This window comes from Megascapheus bottae, chromosome 25 (genome assembly GCF_031878675.1).
Source record: "Megascapheus bottae isolate mThoBot1 chromosome 25, mThoBot2.hap1, whole genome shotgun sequence".
NCBI lineage: Eukaryota > Metazoa > Chordata > Mammalia > Rodentia > Geomyidae > Megascapheus > Megascapheus bottae.
The window spans coordinates 4,025,601-4,045,296 of record NC_143533.1 but is presented as its reverse complement, the minus strand read 5'-3'; the positions used below and the strand labels follow the sequence as shown (position 1 = coordinate 4,045,296).

The following is a 19,696-nucleotide window of genomic DNA, read 5'->3' as shown; positions in this document are numbered from 1 at the left end:
CTAAGAGCCATCTGACCTGAAGCACCCTCCCCTCTCCAGCTGACCTCAACCCCACCCTTAGTCAATGATAGAGCAGGTGGGGAGGCCACTGTAGGGTTAGGAAGCATGGGAGAAGGAGCATGGGGGCTGTGGGATTCAGGACCCTCAAGTCCAGCATAGGGATCAGGTGGCTCATAAGTGGGGGTCAAGAGCTGGACAGCTAGACTTTCCTAGGTCCACCCTAGCAGGCCCAACCAAGGATCAAGCAGCACAGGGGTCAGGAGGTCAGGATGAAATGGAAAAAGAGCTCTGACTCCACTGTGCAGCACATCAGAACAACATGAGCCAGAGGCTTGAATGAGTGCAAAGAACAAAGCACCGCCTGGTGGACTCCCTTTCTGCTGGATGCTGCCTTCCCGAGCCTGTGTGCTCACCTAGCAACAGGATTCAGAAACAATGCCTGTCTGCAGCCGGTTCAGAGAAAACTGGGGGGATCCCGGCAGCCCCTTCTCAGGAGTCTAGGGTACAGTATCCCCTGGGGCAGCCTCGTTTTTCCATCAGCTACAAGACCTGGACTTCAGGATCTCATGGAGAGGGGGACCTCGTGGAAAAGATGCCTAAGGACCACTGGGAAAGCTAATGCAAGACTCTGGATTGAAATTCCAGTCCTTGGTTCTTGGGGACACACTGGCCCAACCCTAAGCTGGCCCTGAGTGTTCGGAAGGTCAGAAGTTGGGGCGGCGAGGAGACAGGCTAGGGTTTGGGGTTTGCTGTCCCTGGGACACAGAGGTACAGAAAGGTGCTTTGCCCTGAAATGGCTTCCTCCCCCTTCCAGAAACTACCACCTTATTTTTGGGAGGGCTCGCCCCCCTCCCTGTCCTGCAGGGAGCACAAAGTAGAGTCTGCGACCTGGGTGTGGATAGTGGAGTCACAAAGAAAATAAGAGCTTCCCCATTTCCTCTCACACACCCCTTCCCTGCTTCTCAGACAAAGGCACACACCCAAAACCTCACCAGAACCACCCACTGTGGGCCCTTCACCTGTGGACACCCCCAAATACTCTCCTTCCTGGGGAGGAGAACTTCGCTTGGAGGAGGGGGTGTGTTGAGCCCAGGGACTGTGGGGTGGGGGGGAGAATGCCCAACACTCCAGGCTCGTTTTGCGGGGAGAGGAGAGGGGAATTCTCAACCTCGCCTCCCTCTCCTCGGTCCAAGGGTTTCCACCACCAGCTCGTCCGGAGTGGGAGCGCGGGGGAGCTGCGCCCAAACCTTGGGTCTCCCGTGGGGGTGGGGGAAGGGAGAGGAGGAGGGGGCGGCTCCTCCAAGCGAGACACAAAGAGACGTCCTTCAGCCGGGCTCCATGGCGACGCTGGGGAAAGGGGGGGCGCACCCAGCACTTCCCTCCCCACCTGCGGGGCTCCCGGGACCTGGGGGCCGCTCACCCGCCGCCCCTCACCTGGGCCCGGCTTACCTGGGCTGGGGGCGCGGGGACGCCGCGGCAGGGGGTCTGGGCGCCGTCGCGGGTCTTGGTTGGCCCGGCCCGAGGGGGCTCAGGGCACCGCAATCATGGACCCGGGTGCGAAGGGCGTTGCGAGGGGCTCAAGCGGCCCGCGTGCCGGGCTCCGGGGGTGTCCCGGGGGTTCTTGCTTTGCAGAGGGCCGGGAGGGCTCCCCGAGCTTCCGAGCGGGGTGTTGGAGCTGGAGGTGTGCAGTCGTGACGGCCAGGCTCCCGGGGTGGCGGGGGGCCCCGGCTGCACGCGGGCAGCGTCCGGGGTCAGCGGGGTGCCGCGTGCGCCCAGGGTCCGCCGGCCCCCGCCCGCGAGCAGCTCGCTCGGCGCCGGGTCCAGGGGTCCCCGCCGCGCCCCGGACCCCCCCGGCTGAGGCTGGGCCCGCAGCCCCCTCAGCCGCTGGGGGGCTCCGTGGCCGCCGCTACGACCAGCCCGGCCCTGCGGTGCCGAGCTCCAGCCTGGCGCGGGCTCCGGCTGCAGATCCGCCTCGCGCTCCGCCCGGTGCCGGGGCCCCAGCGCCGGCGCCCGCCCGGGCTGCGCTCCATCGCGGCACCGCGGCTCCGCCCTCCCGCCGGCGCGCACCTGCTCGCCCGGCCCGCGGCCCCGCCTCCCCCCCTCCCCGCCCGCCCCCCGCCCCGGTCCCCGCGCGCGCGCGCACTCGCCCACCCCTTTGTCCACCCCGCGCGGCGCTCGCGCGCCCCTGCGCACGCGCACTGCCCGGGCGGCGCGGCCTCCCCCCCCCCCGGCGCATGCGCGCTCTCCGCACCGCCTCCCTCCACCCCGCGCCGCGCCCCCCCCCCCCCCCTGCCCAGCCGCGCGCTGTGGGCGCTCGCGGTCCTGGAGCCGTGGAGGCCGCGCGGCACCCGCACCCGCCTTCCGGCCGCGCTGGGTCCTAGCGCCCGTGGGTTCCCTCTCCACCCTCACCCCTACGCCCGCCTTTTCTAGGTCAGAGCCCCCGAGGGGGGCGAGAACGAGGTCAGGCGGGACCCGGGGGAGCTTCCGAGGGTCACCTGGTCCAGCTGCCTGGCCCTCCGAGACCGGCTGCCCCAGACTGCTCCTGCCAAGGGCTTTGTAGGGCGAAACTTGGGTCTGTTTCAAGGAGCAAAGACACATCCCAGCTCTCCAGCTCCATAGGCATCCACTTCACTTCCAGCCCGTCTGTCCATCCATCCATCCATCCGCCCACCCATCCATCTTTCCATCCATCCATCCATCCATCCATCCATTCATCCTCCCATCCATCCATCTATCCATCCATCCACCCACCCATCCATTCATCCACCCATCCATCCTTCCATCCATCCATCCATCCATCCATCCATCCATCCATCCGCCCACCCATCCATCCTTCCATCTATCCATCCATTCATCCATCCACCCATCCATTCCTCCATCCATCCATCCATCCGCCCACCCACCCATCCATCCATCCATCCTTCCATCCACCCACCCACCCATCCATCCTTCCATCCATCCATCCATTCATCCATCCATTCATCCATCCACCCATCCATCCATCCATCCACCCATCCATCCATCCATCCATCCGCCCACCCATCCATCCATCCGCCCACCCATCCATCCATCCATCCACCCATCCATCCTTCCTTCCATCCATCCATCCATCCATCCATCCATCCATCCAATTCATCCTCCTATCCATCCGCCCACCCATCCATCCTTCCATCCATCCATCCATCCATCCACCCATCCATCCTCCCATCCATCCACCCACACATCCACCCATCCATCCACCCATCCATCCTTCCATCCATCGGCCCACCCATCCATCCATCCATCCAACCATCCTTCCATCCATCCATCCACCCATCCATCCTTCCATCCATTGGCCCACCCATCCATGCTGCCATCCATCCATCCATCCGTCCATCCATGCCATTTCCAGTGAGACCTCAGATAACTACCAGTTTGCTACGGGAAGGGGTTGGTGGAGTGTATGACCTCTGCTGAAAAGAGATGAAACCCTGGTAAACCAAAGAGGAAGAAATGGAATTCCTGGCGCAGATAACAACACATACCAATCCATCTTGGGCATGAAGGAGCTTTGTTTGATAACCAGAAATTGGTGGGGGATGAGACAGGAGGGTGAGATACAAAGAGAACAGCACTTCTTTCTCTGCCCCTCACCCCTCTGGCAATATTCTCCTAAAAATAATATTTTTTTTTTTAAAAAAAGCCAGGGACCAGTGGCTCACGCTTGTAATCCTAGCTACTCAGGAGGCTGAAATCTGAGGATCACAGATCAAAGCCAGCCTGGACAGGAAAATCTGTGAGACTCCAAGCTCCAATTAACCATTAAAAGGCCAGAAGTAGAAATGTGACTCAAGTGGTAGAGTGCTAGCCTTGAGCAAAAGAACTCAGGGACAGCACCCAGACCCTGAGTCCAAGCCCCAGTACTGGTAGTAGTCACCATTGTTGTCGTTGTCATCATCATCATCAGTCCTCATAAATGAAGAAACCCCTAACATACCAGGCACATCCCCTCTTTCTCCTAATCTTTCTGGTAGAGACAGATGAAGCATCATAGACTGTGTTGGAATTTCAAGAAAATCAGGAAATCTAATGCAAATTACAAAGGTGAACATAAAATCGTCCAACTTTTAGATGTACGGACCAAATTCCCCATTCAGAGATTGGATTCCATTGTTCATCTACAAGAGATTGCTAAGGACTCCCTGCTTTCTGCTGATAAAATACGTTGTTAGCAACTGAGACCCTTTCTCCTCCCTTTGGCCTTGACCTTGGGCCCTTATGGGCCATCTGTCTTCTTAGCCCTTCAAGCTGTTGTACCTTTAGTTCTCTCTGTAGAGAATGTAATTCCCACTTTCTGAATAAGTTACTCTCAAAACAGTTCCCTGTATCTACCTCCTCCTTCACACCTCCTTGTCCTACCAATGTCAAGACTCAAATTCTGCTAGGTGCCTGGGGCTCATTCCTGTAATCCTAGCTACAAAGGAGGCTGAGATCTGGAGGATTTATCAGTTGAAACCAGCCCAAGCAGGAGATTTCATCTCCTAAATTACCAGCAAAAAGCCAGGTTGGAGGTTATGGCTCAAGCAGTGGAGTGCTTGAACAAACTTGAGATTATAAATTCAGACCTCCTTACCCTACATTAACTTTGTTCTGATCCTCTCCACAGGAGGTATTTGTGTCCCCACACAAACCAAATGGTAAGATTTGAATTGAGTACACGATAGAGAAGGGCTAGAGAAGGAGAGGGAGGGGATGTACCTCTCTTTCAACTGAGTCCCAGAACATCCTGTTACTTTCTTCTCCACGGCAGGAAATGGAGGCCTAGAGAGAGGCAGGCCTTGACACACTCCCAGCCAGGGTGATAGCTGTGGTTTGGATCTAGAATGTTCCTCAGAGGCCCATGTGTCAAAGACTTGATCCTAAGTGTAACAGTGTTAAGAGGCCCAGGCACTGGTGGCTCATGTGTCATCCTAGTTACTCAAAAGGCTGAGATCTGAGGATCATGGTTCAAAGCCCGCCTGGGCAGGAAAGTCCATGAGACTCTTCTCTCTAATCAGCCACCAGAAAACTGGAAGGCTATGGCTCAAAGAGCACTAGTCTTGAAAGGGGGGTGGGAGGGAAAGCTCAGAGACAGTGCTCAGGCCCTGAGTTCAAGCACCATGAGCAACCAAAAGAAAAAAAAAACCACTAGGAGATGGGATCTAATGGAATGTTTTAGGTCGTTGGGGGAGAAGGGAATTCTGGGTTACCAGTTTCCTCTCTCCTCACTCCTGGCTATGTGGTAAGCAGCTTTGTCTGCTCCTGTCATGATGTTCTGCTTTACCACAGATCCATGTATTGAGGAATTGATCCCAGGGGTTCATGCATGCTAGGCAAGTACTCTACCCCCGAGCCATGTTCCCAACCCTTATCTTCAAAGTGTCCCCTTACAGAGACTTGCAAGATGCAAGGAATTGCTTTGCAGGGTTGTACACTTAGGCCACTCACCTGTCCCTACGGAGAAAGTTATTCACCAAGCGCCAAAGCAGTGACCCATCTAGAGTTGCCTTGGCTTTGCTTTCCAAGGCAGTATGATGCGCCCTTGGCTTGGTGAGAATGTGCCTGCACTGAGCTCATTGCTCTTCCTTCTCTCCTTCTGCTGCCATCTGATGTATCTCCCAGCCTCTCTGGCTCCTCCTCCCCACTCCCCCTTTTTCCCCCCCTTTTTCCCTCCTTCCCAAATGTTTCCTCTCCGATAAATTGCTCGTCCATCTGACTCTACCTCAGCCTGCATCTCTGAGGACTGAGACAACAAATGTGCTTTTGAAGACAGGAACTAAAGACTGGCAGTGTGGCCTGGTGGTAGACTGCTTGCCTAGCATCCATGAAGCCCTGGGTTCAATTCCTCAGTGCCATGTTACATAAGAAAAAGCCAGAACTGATCCTGTGGCTCAAGTGGTAGAGCGCTAACAATGCTTCCTTCCTTATGCACAGGTTCACGCCTGTAATCCTAGGGACTCAAGAGGCTGAAATCTGAGGATGGTGGTTCAAAGCCAGCCCCGGGGAAAAGTCCAGTACTGACAATGAAAGCGAGGAAGCAGCCAGGAGCAGGAGGTCCCATCAGGAAGCCAGGAGAGTCAGAGAGAAGCCTGATTTCTGATGTGTGGTATCACTGGGACTTAGAATCTGGTTTTGGAAGATGTCCTGGGAAGTGTAAAGGCAAGGTGTTCTCAGGAGCCCCGATTTCAATCCCCGTTCCTTCCCCTTTCCTGGCAGATACAACTCTGCCACCTCGGGGAGGTGGGGGGACAGCAGGACGTCAATGCAGCTGGGAAGTTCTTTTGTGCTGCAGGTGTGAACAAAGCCTTGCTCTCTGAGGCAGGCACGGCCGGCCGAGCTGCGGGGCTGCGTGTGGAGTGGCTTTGAGCATGGGACTCTGTTCCTTGTGGTTGGAAAAGAGCCAAGGTGCAGGAGAAAGCTCTCCAAAAATCATAGATCCGTTGTTTCTGGGGATGGAATCCAGGACGCGGGACGAGGAGGGGGTGTGCTGGGAATTCATCTTGATCCTGTCATGTTTTGTCATTTTTAGTAAAATGATTGGATGCAAATAAGATTGTTTTTTAAATGTTAACATTGATTCTAGCAGCGGGTCGGCATCGTTTTACACTTGTCTGTAATTTTCTTCAGTGCGTGTGTGTGTGTGTGTGTGTGTGTGTGTGTGTGTGTGTGTGTATGGGGGGGGGACTTGAACTCAGGGACTGGGAGCTGTCCCTTAGCTTTTTCACTCAAGCTTCATCACTTGAGTCCTACCTCCTCTTCTGGCTTTGTTGTTGATGGTGGTCATGGTGTTTGAACTGAAGGCCTGAGCACTGTCTCTGAGTTCTTTAGCTCGGGACTAATACTCTGCCATGTTGAGCCGCAGTGCCACTTCCAGTTTGCTGATGGAGGCAAGAGTCTCATGGATCTTCCTGCCTGGGTTGGCTTCAAACTGAGATCTTCAGATCTCAGCCTCCTGCACAGCTAGGATTACAGGTGTGAGCCGCCAGTGTCCAGCTCCTTCTGATTTTGTTTTGATAATTAACTGGAGACAAGAGACCTCTTGAACTTTCCTACCTAGGCTGGCTTCGAACTACGTGATCCTCAGATCTCAGCCTCCTGAATGGTTCAGGATTACAGGCGTGAGCCACCAGTACCCAGTTAAGTTTGTGTTTTCTAAAGCCATATCCAAGAGCTACTTCGAGTGGCCAGGGCTGGCTGCCACCTTCTAGAAGCAGGGGAATGGGCAAATGTGTGGCAGCGTTAGCCTCTCATCCCATCACCAGTTGCTCCCCAGGACTGCGAGACAGCTGTCTCCTGGGGAAACCAGGAAATGAGCACTGAATAGGTCTTGACCCTGCCCAGTTACTCTAGAACCTTCCAAAAGGCGTCAAAGACTCATTGCCAGCTCCTGGGGTGCAGGGGGATCCCCTAGGGGTGACCTAGGAACCACAGACCCGTGGCTGGGAACGGCACTGTCTAGCACAGCTTTCCAGGGGGCTGGCTTCAGTGACGTCCTAGTTTATAGTGCCAGGCGCTCATCTGGTAGATGACTCCAGGTAGGAGAGTACAGAGAGGCAAGACAGAAAGACAGTGGCCGGGGGCATCCGCTGCCAATCACCACTGCGGGAAGGGGGCACAGTCACTTGGCCTCCTCTACCGGGCACGTTCTTGTTGGGGTGACCCTCACCCAGGGTTGGTGATTCATGGGAATTGCTGGGACCAGTGGGTAGCCAGCTGGGTCCCCTCACTCTCCTTCAGAGGTCCGAGAAGTTCTGGGATGGACGCTGGCAGGATCAGCCACAAATACCTCTGCCACTTGAGATGTCACAGGCTGGCAGTGGCCCAGAGTCCCAAGGGGAACAATTTACATGCATGCCTGGCTTTCCCTTGGGAACTTCTGTCCCCTGATGATGAATGCCCCTCCCCCATCCCTAGAATCTCTCCACTGCACCAGAACACAGAGAGGGTGAACCTGGCATTGCCAACCACCAGGGAGAACCAATGGAGGATGAAGCCAATGAAGCCGGCAGCAGGGCTAAGAGAACAGAAGCCTTGTTCTTTCTTTAAATCCCTTGATCTAGCCATGCCTGAAGCCTCACTGAACTTGACTCAGAAAGAAGAGTCCCTTGGATTCTGTCACTCACAGCCCACAGCTCCCTGTCTTAGTGTTAATGTGGATTTCTAGTATGTAAAAATGTAGAATGAGTTATGCTCCCTGCCACCTGCTGTGCAGAATCAACTATTTCTTTGTTGACTCTTCCCTGCAAATGTGTCTCACAAGGCCCTCAGCCTGAGAGGGGAACCAGAGCTCCTGCCCCTATAGATGTTATTATTAGGGTTTTGTGAGGAGATAGACGGATTTGCAGGCCAAGGCATGCATGCATGCATTCATTCATTCATTCATATGTGCCTTCATGCATGAATTAATCATTCATTTATTCACACCCACAAGATGAACAGGTGTTGGGACCAACATCTCAGTCCTGGCATTTTGGGAATTTCTAGATAAATCAGAGATTTATCTGTGTGTGGGGGGGCACCTTACATGAATCAAAGCAATGAATATAAAATGCTGCCTGTGGCCAGGGTATAAAGGAGAAACAAAGGCCAAGCTTCCTGAAGGGACTGCGATATTGAGGGCCTCATAAGCAAGGCCCTCTGGGGTCTCAGGTTTCCTCCTGGCCTCTTCCCCCGCCAGTGCTGATTGGTTCCCCCTGCCCATCTAAGCCCAGTTCCAACAGTTCAAATGTAACCATTCTTCCAGTCTTCCATTCTAGTAAGCCGTGCTCAGTGTCTAGCCTGCATCCAGCCTGCTGCCTCCTCAGTCTGATTGCTTTGCTTGGGCTCCTGAGGAAGCAAAAGGCTGTGGAGCGCCTCCCTCCCTCTCTCCAACTGTTTTTTCTGCCCAAGATGAGCCTGGATTTCGATTAGGTATCTAGGAACCCTAGCTATTTTCAGCAGGGGAGGCCCTGCGTTAACAAGCCTCTTCTAGCCCTCACAGTGGGAATGGCAGGGATGCCATGCGGAGTCTTTCCTGCCTGCTTATTATCCTTTGGCTTCTCCCAAGCCCCCGGCCCCTCCTCCTCCCAAGCCGCAGCCTCCAGTTCACAGATACCCAGCCCTGCTGGCTTTCCTCTCTCTCCTCTGCTCTCACTCCAGAACCCCTTGCTCACGTCACCCACTTACTAATGAGCACAGATTGGTGCCAGGCTCTTTTTGTTTTCTTGGTATCGGTCCCGGGGCTTGAACTCAGAACCCGGGTGCTGTTCCTGAGCTCTTTTTGCATAAGGCTAGAGCTCCACCACTTTGCGCCACTTCCAGCTTTTTGGTGGCAAATTTGAAGCTAAGAGTCTCACAGACGTCTCTGTCTTCAAACCACGGAACTTCAAACCTCAGAACTCAGTCTCCTGAGCAGCTGGGATGAAAAGTGTGAGCTTTTTTCTACTGCTCAAAGTTCCTCCAGGGGGGTTCATGTATGCCAGGGACTCGAACGCATGCTATTCAGTCTCTCTGGCTCATTTGTTCTATTTGATCTGGTTATCCTCCCCTCCCCCCCCCCCCCCCCGCCCCTGCCCCAGCCGGGCACTTTGCTCTTATGTCTGCTGGGCCTGGGGGAAGGGATGGAGTGGAGGTTTGGATGTGGAGGAGGCCAGGATATCCCACTCCATTCCCATCTATGGGGCTTGGATGCCTGGGGGAAGGGAGCAGAGGAGAAGGTGGGCAGGGCAGGGGCAAAGGGAGGGCTGGGTGGAGCCGGCTTGCAAGCCCTAATTAAGTGAGTTAATTAGTAAGGGAGGAGATGCCGCTCCTCTTGGGAGGGAACAAACTCAGCTAATTTAGTCTATGCCCAAGATTGGCTTGGATCGCACTGGCTGCTGAGAGATGGCGGTGGGGGGGGGGGGAAGTGGGGGGGTTCCAGCCAGGATGGAGGGAGAGAAGATGCCAGATGCTTCCCATGTGCCACTAGCTCCAGTGTCTGACTATCTGGACTGGCATCTGCAGCTGGCACTGGGCTCTGAGGCCACCACAGAGACTCCTGGGCCTTTTGTCACCACTGGGTCTCATGACCCATCCCTTAGGGGGGTGAAACTGTGACCCCTGTGAACTTTTGAGGGTGTGAGCCAGCTACAAGGGCCGGGCATAAGTAGGAGGACCAGGATGAGGTTGACTCTGGGAAACAAATATTTGACATTACCCAAAACAATAATTAAAGCAGGGCTGGGAACATGGACTAGAGGTAGAATGCTTGCCCAGCATGTGTGACGCCCTGGGTTCGATTCCTTTTCACATACACAGAAAAAGCCAGAAGTGGTTCTGTGGCTCAAGTGGTAGAGCACTAGCCATGAGAAAGCCTAAGGACAGTGCTCAGGCCTTGAGTTCACACCCCAGGACTGGCAAAAGAAAAAAAAAAAAGAAGAAGAAGTAAAATAACTAAAACAACAAAAAAAAGAGGGAGGGGCGGATGGGTGTTGTTGGGAATGTGGTTAAATGGTTGAGTGCCTGCCTAGCAGGCCCAGGGTGAGGCCCCGACTTTAAACCCCAGTACTGAAAAAAAAAATTCACACTAACCATTCCTGTGGACAAAGCACTTCACCTCTTCTAGGTGCATAAAATGAGCTATGCCCTGGCCCCTAAATATTGAGGAACCCAGGCAGACTGGCTGCAGGAGGAGCAGAGCTGGACAGAGGCGGTGGCCAAGCCTGCCCTGGGTGATGTGGCTGCAAACGAGCCCGCGTGTGGTGAGCGCAGCGCGCCCTCTCGCGGCCGTGACGCCGCAGTGCAGGCCGCGCCTGGTTCACCATCTGCAGCTTGAGGAGATTTGCACTTTCTGCTCCCTGGAGTTTGGCCTAGTGGTAGAATGCTTGCCTAGCATGCACAAAGAAAGACCTGGGTTCCATTCCTTGGTACCACATACACAGAAAAAGCTGGAAGTGATACTGTGGCTCAAGTGGTAGAGCACTAGCCTTGAAAAGCCCAAGGACAGTGCCCAGGCTTGAACTCAGGTTCAAGCCCCTGTACCAGCACATAGGCAAACACACACACACACACACACAGAGCAGAGCGAGGGTTTGCACACTTAGCATGCATGAGGCCCTGGTTTTTATCACAGTCTTCCAAGAAGGACAGAAAGAAGACAATTTGAGCCAGGTGCTGTGGCTCATGTTTGTAATCCTACCTACTCAGGAGGCTGAGATCTGAGGATCAGAGTTCAAAGCCATCCCGGGCACTAAAGAACAAGAGATTCTTATCTCCAATTAATCACTAGAAAAGGGGAAGTGGAGCACCTCCAGTTCGGGCCCTTTGTTTAGTCCTGTCTGGCTGGACCTCCAGTTCTGGTGGGTGGCGGCTGATGCCCAGCTGTGAGGCCTGGGAATGGGCATTTCAGGATGAAAGCCCTTCTTAAATCAATCCTGGTTTTAGCACCAGTTTTTACCCTGGTTCCCATTAATATGGCGCCTTTGCAGATTTGTGGGGTACACTGTGGCATTCCTGGCCTTGGTCCTCTCCCAAGGGACAGTTTCCACAGGCTGTTAAACCTGAATGTTATAGATTTCAAGATGCTCTTATCATGCTCTCCTGGAACTGGTGTGTGAGACTGTCACATGCACAAAACAAACATCAAAAATGTCCCTGTCATAATCCCCTAAATAATTCCCCCTGAAAATATTTTACCTCACTGAAGTCAATGTGATTGAGGTGAAGGATCTTATTCTGGATTATTCACGTGAGCTCAATCCTTGTACTCTGAAGGACTCTCTCCCAAATCCATGTATTGGCACTTTAATTCCTCAGTGTGGGCCCTATTGGGAGGTACAGCTGAGTGGGAGGAGCCTGGGCCAGGGGGCGGAGCCTAAGGACTCGAGTCGTGGATGGAGGAGTGGAGAGCAGGTGATGGTTTTGCTTCTTCCACACAAGCCACCTCCTTTCTGCTACCAGAAACTGAGCAAATGTGGTGCCCACCCACACTGGGCCTTTCTAGCCTCCAGAACTAGGAGCCAAATAAACTTTCCCTCCCTCCCTCCTTTCCTTCCTTCTTCCCTTCCTTCCTTCTTTCCTTTCTCCCCATTTCTGCCTCTCTCTGCCTCTGACTGTCTCTGTCTCTGTCTCTCTCTTTCTTATATAAATCAAATCAGCCTCAGGTATGTGGTTAGAGCTACAGCAAATGAGCGAAGGCATTACTTCATCCCATGAACCAGCATGGTTGCTTTCCAAGGTGTGGTCAGAAGAGGCCAGGGACCAAGAGACGATGGGACTTTTGGGAAAGGTGGAAAAGTCAAGGAAATGATTTCTCCCCTATAGCTTCCGGAAAACGCTTCCAAGAACATTCTGGACCATACTGTCAGCATTTTGATTTAGATTAGTATGTTCTGATAGACAGAACCATGAGGCAATAACCTTGTTCCAGGGATGTGTTGTAATTAAAGACTGCTATACAGGGGTTGGGAGTTTGGTCTAGTGGTAGAGTGCTTGCCTAGCATGCACAAAGACCTGGGGTTCGATTCCTCAGTACCTCATCCATAGAAAAAGCCAGAAATGGTGCTGTGGCTCAAGTGGCAGGGTTCTAGCCTTGAGAAAGCCTAGGGACAGTGCTCAGGCCATGAGTTCAAGCCCCAGGACTGGCAGAAAAAAAAAAAGACTGCTATATGTACTGCTACGGTTTGGGTCTCGAATGTTGCTCGTGTGCTGTCTGTATGGCAGTACACTTGGGAGGTGGTGGTCAGCCTTTAAGAGCTGGGGCTGGCGGGAGGTCTTTAGGTCATTGGGGTAATCCCTCTAAGTGGACAGCAGGATTTCCCTTTGTCTGTCTCTTTCGCTCCCCAGTGCTAGAACTTGCAGATGTTAAGCCCGTACCCCACTGGGCTACACCCCCAGCCCTGCCTTCCTCTCTTTAGCTTTCTGGTGATGACACGAGCAAAAAGTGAGACAATGATGTGCTAATTCACCACAGGCCAAGGCTTTGGGGTCAAGTGATCAAGGACTAGAACACTCTGAATAAAACTCCCCTGTTTATAACTTGGTGATCTTTGTTACTTGTCCTAGTGTCAGAAAGCTAACACACACACCTTAAAAAAATGAACCTATGGGGTAAGCACGGGTGGCTCATGCCTGTAACCCTAGTCAGAAGACTGAGATCTGAGGATCATGGTTCAAAGCTAGCCTGGGCACTGAAGTCCATAGACTCTTATCTCCAATTAACCACTAGAAAATGGGAAATTGGGCTGTGGCTCAAGGCTAGGGCAGTAGCTTTGAGCTGAAGAGCTCAGGAACAGTGCCCAGGCCCAGAGTTCAAGCCCCATGACCACCCCTAAAAATGGACCTATCTACTTTAAAAATGTACTCATGTTTCCCCTTTCCTTTCCTTCTGTCTTTTCTTTTGGTAGTAGGATTTGAATTCAGTTCCTCAGGCTTGCTGGGAAGGTACTCTAGTACTTGAGCCCACATCCCTCACGCTTTCATTTATTTATTTATTTTTGCTTTAGCTATTTCTCAAGGGAATCTCAAGCTTTTGCCTGGGGCTAGCCAATCACAATTCTCTTATGTCTGTCTCCTGCTCATCTGGGATTACAGAGGTGGGTCACCAGATCTGGTCACCCACGTCCTTTTAATAGGACTTGAAGACACAGTAGTTAGATGTGTGTGGTCACTCTGCCATCTTTAACTAGATGTCACCACTCCAACTTCTATTTGGTCTTCTCCAGGTGACTTTCCATTTCAATGTCACTAAACCTCATTTCTTGTGGTCCTGTGGGGTTTAGCATCTTGTTAGCCAGTCTAATTAATCCTTAAAAGTCCCACCTGTAAACCCTATGGTTGAGTATTTCTAACATTCCTTCCTTTTTTTTTTTTTTTCAATTGCCAGTTCTAGGGATTAGAACTCAAAGCTCTGTACTTGCTCTGCTTGCTTGCCTGGCCACCCTCCCATTTAAGCCACACCTCCAGCCCAGCTGGCTTCCAGTTATTTCAGAGATGGAATATCAAGAATGTTTCCATCTCAATCCTCTTTAGAATCTCAATCCTCCTGAGTGACTATGATTACAGGTGTGAGCCTACCAGAACTCCCAGCAAATTTTCACTGTGTGTGTGTGTGTGTGTGAGAGAGAGAGAGAGAGAGAGAGAGAGAGAGAGAGAGAGAGAGAGAGAGAGAGAGAGTGTACTGATCCTAGGGTTTGAATTTGGGGCCAGGCCACTGTCTTGGGTCTTTTTGTCCTCTCAAGGCTGGTTTTCTACCACTTGAGCCCCTTGGACTTTTGGGTTGTTAATTAGAGATAATATTCTCACAGACTTTCCTGTCCTAGCTGGCTTTGAACTTTGATCGTCAGATCTCAACCTCCTAAGTATCTAGGATTACACGTGGGAGCCACTGGCACCTGGCTAATTTCCCCTCCTTCTACTCTTGCACAAGCTCACAGGCACAAACAGTACTCCAGCACAGCAGCAGGCCTCTTCTCTTGTTCCCAGGCAGTCCCTGTGCCCTGCCACACCGTGACTGCGACACTGGTGTCTTATATCCATGCTGGTCTAGCAGCCATCGATCCTCCCTGGAGGAATGATTTAAAAATGCCAATTAGACTCTTCTAGGCTTTCCAGCCCCACCTAGAACAAAATCCATTCTCCTTAGCCTCAAGGTCCAGGCCTAAGTGATCCAGCCCATTCTGGCCTCACCCTGCATCATTGTCCCCAGACTTTGCTCTAGCCTGGTTTTATCGATCTGCTACTTTTCCCACTTGCTCACCTCTAGCTACCCTCTGCCTCTGGCCCTTGGGCCTTTGGGTTTCTTTTTTTTTGGTCTTCTTTGCCTGGATGTCTTTCCTTTCTCACAGCCAGCTCCCTTGCAGTGTCCAGGTTTCATGAAATCCCTCTTTATACAAGCCAAGTGTATGTCTGCACATCCCAGCACGCTCCCTTAATAGTGGTTTTTGTTCTCGTTTTTTTCTTTTCTTTTTGGTGCTGGTACTAGGACTTCAAATCAGAGCTTTTGTGGTTTTTTTTGTTTTTTTTTTTGTTTTTGTTTTTCCTTAAGGCTAGTGCTCTACCACTTGAGCCACACCCCCACTCTTCTGGCTTTCTGGTTCTTTGGTGATCAGTCTCACAGACTTTCCTGACCAAGCTGGCTTCGAACCACAATCCTCAGATCTCAGGTTCCTGAGTAGCTAGAATTACAGGCGTGAGCTACGAGAGCATAAGGGCATGTAATATCCTGGCTGAGCCAGGTGCCTTCATACGTTCACAAGTATCTTATTTTCCCTGACAACCCCAGAAGGCTTTCACACTGGACTACATTTCCCAACTTCCCCTGCAACCGCAAGGAGCTGTTCTGGCCAACGGTAATTGCTAGCTTTGGCTTGTAAACAAACCGTGACCTCCCCTCTTTCTTCTTTGTAATCGGAGGGAGATGGGGGGGTGGGTGGCAGGGGAATTCTGAGACTCTGAGGGATGACATAGCCACAAGATGGGAAGAGCCTGCATGGAGCAGAGAGCCCTCTTCCCCCACCCCCTCCATCCTCCATACTTGACAGGGTTGGACACAAGGATGTGCTCTGTAGATTCCAGCCTCATGGCTACCTCAGCTCATGTCACCTGAATGAATGCATCTCTATATCCTGCACGGGTCGCTGGTGGACAGCTGTGTGGATGAGACTTGCCAAGACACACCAGCAACAAATGGGCAGATGTGCTTGGCTATCTCCTGCCCTAACCTGTGCCCCTGAGAGCAGCTTGCCAGCCCCCACAAAGCTGTGAGGCTCTCTAGAGCTACATCAGCCTCTCAAGCTCTGGGGCTTCAGTACCCAGGCCCAGAGACTTCTGGAAAACCTCATTCAATCCACAAATGTGAACTGGCCACTGAACCTTCACTTGACCAATGTTGCTAGAGAATCAGCCTCTCTTCTCTCTCTCTCTCTCTCTCTCTCTCTCTCTCTCTCTCTCTCTCTCTCTCTCTCTCTCTCTCGTGTGTGTGTGTGTGTGTGTGTGTGTGTGTGTGTGTGTGTGTGTGTGTTGGAGCTTGAACTCAGGACCTCTTGCTTGGCTTTTTCATTCAAAGCTAGTGTTCTACCACTTGAGCCACAGCTTCACTTTTTTTTTTCTGGTAATGGGACTTGAACTCTGGGCCTGGGTGCTGTTCCTGAGTTCTTCAGCTCAAGGCTACTGTCCTATCCCTTGGCCTGGGCACTGTCCCTGAGCTTTTGTGTGTGTGTGGGGGGGTGTCATGGGTCTTGAACTCAGCCTGGGCTTTGTCCCTGAGCTTTAGCCCAAGGCTACCGCCTTAATACTTGAGCCACAGATCCACTTCCTGCTTTCTGGTGGTTAACTGGAGATAAGAGCGTCACAACCTTTAGTGCTCAGGCTGGCTTTGAACCTCAGATCTCAGCCTCCTGAGTAGCTAGGATTACAGGCATGAGCCACCACGCCCGGCTACTTCTAGCTTTTTTGAGAAGAGAGTCTCAAGAACTTTCCTGCCTGGACTAGCTTCAAATGGTGATCCTCAGATCTCAGCCTCCTGAGTAGCTAGGATGAACAGGCAAGAGTCACTGGCTTCTAGCAGTAATTTCACAAGGGTCCAGAGAGGAGAAAATGACTTCCTCGAAGTCCCCAGAGTGTTACAGAATCAGGCCTGCCTGGGCAGTCCAAGTGTCCATCTAAAGAACAATAGGGCTAGGGAAAGGATGGAGAGGTGGGTAGGGGATTCTGAGGACAGCCATAGACTCCACACAGCCCCCCAAGATATAGTCATTTAGCCCCCCGCCTAAGGCTCTCAGCAGCAGAGAACCACGAGCATTCTCTTCCACCTCAGCCAGCGCCGCCTGGCTCCTGCAGCCTGGCTGTCCACATCATCCAGTATTTTTAGCCTTACCACCTGGCACCTGTGGTCACTGTCTTTGCCCAGTCTGGCTGTGCCCCCTCCCTAGACCTTAAAGGGCCAGAGCCCACCAGCTAGAATAGAGATCAGACCATCATCCCCTAGGACAGGAGTCTGGGGGGGTCCTCCCTACAGAGGGGTCCCCAAAGCTGGAGATTGGAGGTAGAGGGAAGAGAGCCACAAAGGACCAGAATTTTCTTCACGCTTGGCTCTGGGGCATTTTCGGTCTTCCCAAATGCTGGGCTTGTCTCAGTCCTTCATGCTGGGGTTTGGGGGAGACTACTTGCACACTTTTGTCCCCTCTGAAACCTGAGACCTCACAGATTCAAGGCAGTGCCTGGGAATGTGCATTTTAACAGTTCTCATGAGGCTAGTGCTTCTCTGTAACCTTTTCTCCCCTCCCCTCCTCCTCCCTCCCTCCCTTCCTTCTTTCCTTCGTTCCCTTCCTCCTTTCCTTCTTTCCTATCTTCCTTCCTTCAACATTGTAAGCCCCCACTATAAGAATCGTGACATCGCGTGAGATCATTGCTTTGAAGCTGAAGGGCTTCTCTTGTCTAACCTCACTGAATCATCGCGTCTGCCCTGTTGGCTTCAAACAAACTGACCCTGCTTGCTCTGTAGCTTGTGGATCAAACCCTCAATCCAGCAGTTCAGGCCAGTAGCCCAGCTCCCTGCTGTCTTTCATCATCCCACCCAGTTTCATGTGTGTGTGAGTGTGTGTGTGTGTGTGTGTGTGTGTGTGTGTGTGTGCGAGTGTGCCCTGTGGCGTGAACTCAGGGCCCAGGCGCTGTCCTATAGTTCTTTCATGCTGAAGGCTGACACTCTACCCCTTGAGTCACAGCTCCACTACTGGCTTCTTGGTGGTGATTAGTGGAGTCTCCCAGACTTTCCTGTCCAAGCTGGAGTCAAACCACAATCCTCACATCTCAGCCTCCTGAGTGACGAAGATTACAGGCATGAACCACCAGAACCTGGCCTCCATTTCTTGGGCATGTGTGCATCTCATTGCCTGTAAAACCCATGTGTTGAACCCCTTGTACCCCTCAAGAGGCAGAGCTCTGTCACACAGACCTGTTGGGGCCTCCTTTGGCTCCTGCAGGCAGAGGGGATCTAGTTCCACATTCCCCCAAGCACAATCAACCTCTCCCAGTACTCCAGCATTATCCAGTATCTCATTTGTGTCTGTCCTTGTGTCTGCCTGCAGCGGGGACCCCCGAGGCAGGCACTCTGGGCATTCAATCATGTGCAGTGACATCATAGAACCTGGGAGTTCCTGGAGTGTCACTCTGCATCACTTGGTGACAGACAGAGGAAGATGGTGGGAAACCAAAGGCCCAGGGACCAACAGAATCTGGTCCAAACTACAGGTGCCCACACACCGTTCTTCAGGGGCCTAGAGAGGCCCCGTGTGCGTCACCCCACCCCCCAACATAGCACTGACAAGGCAGGGCTGGAGCAGAGGTGACCCCGTCATACTGTTTGTTGCTTGACAAACCTGTGCCCATAGCCTGGGTAATGCACTTGGCTAGAGCTGGGTTTCCCTGCCAATGGAGGCTGAGAGAGCTAGCAAAAAAGATAAGCAAGTTCAGAGTGTGAAGCCCCTTCTGCCAGGTGGGGCCCAAGCCTTTGCCCATGATTGCACCTTCCTTGTTTCTTTCTTCTGACTCTCTCTCTCTCTCTCTCTCTCTCTCTCTCTCTCTCTCTCTCTCTCTCTCTCTCTCTCACTTTTACAATTAACCAAAGACTGAGCACCTCAGGAATGGAAGGTGTTCTTGGGTTTGGGTATGGGAGAGCCGGGATTTCCAGAGGGCTTCCTGGAAGAGGAGGCATTACTGTTGGGATTAGGTGAAGGGAGCCAGGCAATGGGAAGTATGGTGGACACCTCTCTGGGAGCGAAGACAGGGAAATCAAGTGCAAGGAGCTGGGGGAGTGTCAGCCTGGATGACACAGGGCCTTAAGTGTGTTGATTCATCCATCCTGGGGGAGCCAGGGACGATGGAAGGTTCCCATAATGGAAGGTCACTGAGGGATCAGAGAGGGAAGGATGGTGAGAAGGCTGTGTGGTTCCCCACTCCCCAGGTGAGAGGTCTGAGTCCCAGCAGAGAGGTGGGTGTGGAGGGCAGACTGGATAGACAGGCAGACAGAGGGCTGAGCCGGTGCCCAGTCCTCACCCCTGCCACCCTGGACACAGCACTGACCTCTGCAGTGGGACTTCCTCCAGCAGCTCCTTTTCCTCGTCCCGGTGGAAACAGACCAAGCAGAAGGCTGGAACATCTTCAACTCCACAGCTCAGTGGCCAGGCTGGAGGGAGTTCCAGGACAGGGCAGGTCTGACCACTGGGAACTCCAGCCACATCGTCCCTCTCCAGGGCAGGGGTCCCTGAGCCATTGCGTTCCAGAGTCAGCAGCCTGTCGGCCTCAGGACCCTGCTCCTGTCCCCCTGCCACCTGTGCCTTTCCACAGCGGTTGCCCGTCGCCTCGGTGGGGGAAGAGCCCGAGGCTCTCTCTCTCTCTCTCAAGAGTTCAGGTCTAGCAGCGACCAGCTGCGGGGACTCAAAGGTGACAGCAGGTGGACAGAGGTCCCGTCCCTGCCTGTGGCTCTCCTGATTGACCACACCGCTGCTAATCAGTCAGAGGCAGGACAGACAAGATGATCCTGGAGGTGACCTGTCCTTCTGTCCATCAGTCTGTCCAGCTGTCTGCTCTAATCCACTTACTTTGCCAAGAAAGTTTGCTGTCCTCCGCTGGGCTGGGTGGCACGGGTGGCCTTCAGGGAAGGAGGCTGAGACCTGAAGGTGATGGCAGAGCAGGGGTAGGTGAGGTGGGTGCTGTGTCTACGCTG

The 19,696-nt window shown here is 53.1% G+C and overlaps 1 protein-coding gene across 2 annotated transcripts in view; it reads right to left on the bottom strand.

Moving 5' to 3' along the window:
• Sbk1 (SH3 domain binding kinase 1) overlaps nt 1–19,696 on the bottom strand; it is a 34,423-nt gene extending 14,727 nt beyond the window's left edge. The window contains exon 1 of one of the 2 annotated variants that reach the window (XM_090357884.1): nt 19,054–19,696. The gene's annotated coding sequence lies outside the window, so the exon portion shown is untranslated. Of the gene's footprint in view, nt 1–1,449; nt 2,021–19,053 lie in introns of those variants that run through there. The other variant, XM_090357885.1, reaches the window with a different exon arrangement.